The sequence below is a fragment of the Schistocerca serialis genome, chromosome 12 (assembly GCF_023864345.2).
Source record: "Schistocerca serialis cubense isolate TAMUIC-IGC-003099 chromosome 12, iqSchSeri2.2, whole genome shotgun sequence".
Classification (NCBI taxonomy): Eukaryota; Metazoa; Arthropoda; class Insecta; order Orthoptera; family Acrididae; genus Schistocerca; species Schistocerca serialis.
Window position 1 is genome coordinate 69,081,928 of NC_064649.1, and position 2,506 is coordinate 69,084,433.

At 45.5% G+C, this 2,506-nt stretch overlaps 1 pseudogene; it reads right to left on the reverse strand.

Moving 5' to 3' along the window:
- Positions 1–427: 427 nt before the first annotated feature.
- On the reverse strand, positions 428–545 carry LOC126428588 (5S ribosomal RNA; annotated as a pseudogene).
- Positions 546–2,506: the final 1,961 nt, after the last annotated feature.

Sequence of the window (2,506 nt, forward strand, 5' to 3'; positions counted from 1 at the left end):
CAGGTAGCTGTTCTAAACGTTATGAATACTACAAGCATACGAAGTTACAGTAGAAGATGTAAAAAATTTTTGCGTGTATTGTATGTTTAAAAGTTTTATCTTTTATCTTGTTTAGATATTTATTTTTGGAAACTGTAATCATTTATAGCCTTGATTTCTTCACAGAAGCAGAGTTATAACAGTTTTAACAAAACTTCTGCACGTCCATCGCGCTAGACCACCTTTCAGCACTCCGTCGTCATGCCACGAATGGCCAACTGGGACCATCCGACCGCCGTGTCATCCTCAGTGGAGGATGCGGATAGGAGGGACATGGGGTCTGCACACCGCTCTCCCGGCCGTAAGATGGTATTCTTGACCGAAGCCGCTACTATTCGGTCGAGTAGCTCCTGAATTGGCATCACGAGGCTGAGTGCACCCCGAAAAATGGCAACAGCGCATGGCGACCCGGATGGTCACTCATCCAAGTGCCGACCACGCCCAACAGCGCTTAACTTCGGTGATCTCACGGGAGCCGGTGTATCCACTGCGGCAAGGCCGTTGCCTAGATCACCTTTCAGCAGTTTTTGAAAACCGAAGGTGTTACCTTTCAAAAACCAGCATTTTCCTTCCCTTCCTACTTACTGAAACTGTAAGCTCGTCTGAGGACACATTCTCTCTACAACGAACTACCGCGAACTGCGAAGTGGACGCAGGCAGCTGTGGTCATTAGCGCACACAACGCTCTGTCACACTGCGTCAGTTTGGAAGGATTCGGTCTTGTTACCTGCTTACCTACCAGGTTCCGGGAGGATTTGGGGCTGCGCCCGGTTGCGGAGAAGCGGCCCCAGCCACAGATAAGCCACAAGAAGAAGAAGACGACGTGTGTAGACACCTCACGTTAAGACCTTGATGTGGTACACACGGTTTGATTGGAGTCTCCGATAAACTCAGAGAACGATCTCGCACCTCCGTCCCGGCGACGGGATTACGTGAGAGGATTGTAAAAGACGCCAGCTCGCCCTTTACCATCCTTGGCGAGCTTCTGCCTCCTGGTCCCACAAGGTCCCACCTTCGAGTTTATGGCACCAGAGATGCGACTTCCCACGCCAAACAAGCAACTCCGTGTCTGGCGGGTGTAGCTGGCGGTAATTGTCTGCGGAGCAAGACTAATGTGGAATCACCCAGCCGCTGCTCATTGTGAGCTTCCGAGTAGCTGTTCGTCCCTTCTGCGGCTACTGCTGCACATAATGTCCTGTTCTTATTTGATTTCTAAAATTAACTGCGTCCAGCACCAATATTCATAAGAAAAAATATGTGCAGAAAATATGGACGAGTTGAATGTACACAGATTCAAAGAAAAGATATATAGTAGTAAGGATGGCAGGCATATTAGTCGTTCACCAGTTTAGTAAGTCAGTGGAAACCCAATTCCAACTAATATTTCCTTAAAGCGTTGAGCTCCCGTTTATAAAAGAGCTTCAAAAATCTGATTACTTTAAGAATGAATTTGTACGCTTAATATGATGAATTGTACCAGTCTGTAATCCTTAACGCTACTGTATACTTTCGTTATTATTTTCTTATAACTGATTGTATCATATATACATAACATTTATTCGCAATTGCGAATTTTGACAACCATCAGCTGTAGAATGGAATGAGGGTTATTAAAATTTGTGCCGGGCCGGGATACGAACCCGGATTTCCCGCTTATCGCCTGCGATCGCCTTACCATATTTTTTTTCAAAGTCATTAAACTAAGAAATTTATTTTCATCTATTTCAAGCACAACATTTCAGCTTTTCTTTTTTATGACAATTACATTTAAAAACAGGGAACATTTGGCCAAGCCGGCCGATGTGTGCGAGCGGTTCTAGGCGCTTCAGTCCGGAACCGCCCTGCTGCTACGGTCGCAGATTCGAATCCTGCCTCTGTCATAGATGTGTGTGATGTCCTTAGGTTAGTTAGGTTTAAGTTGTTCTAAGTCTAGGGGACTGATGACCTCAGATGTTAAGTCCCATAGTGCTTGGAATCATTTGAACCATTTGGCTATCCGTGCACGACTCATGCCTCGAGTCAAACTATGTCGTCAACCATGCGTCTACAACCTGTACTGGTACATACGGTATGTATAGTCCTGTACAGTTGAGATATTTTTCTTGAAAGTCGCTTGCTCAGCGTCAGAACAAAACAGACACTGCAATACCGTCTTAATTGATAAGGCGACTGCTGGTGATGACTAGCAAATCCGGATTCGATTGCCCGTCCGCCACAAATTGTCGTTGTCATTGCATTCCACAGCTCATGGTTATCTATATTCGCAGTTGCTAATACGTTTAATGTGTTTGATAACGGCTGTAATCGCCGCAGTGCCTGTTCCTTTGAACATGCATGCATGTCCAAAGGAACTTTGCATCGTAATTCAGAATAACACTACAGTGCAATATCGGATTGCATCGGAGGTTTCTGTGAGATGGATGAAAGCCGCGCGTGTGATCTGCTTTCGTTCGTAACCATCTTCTGT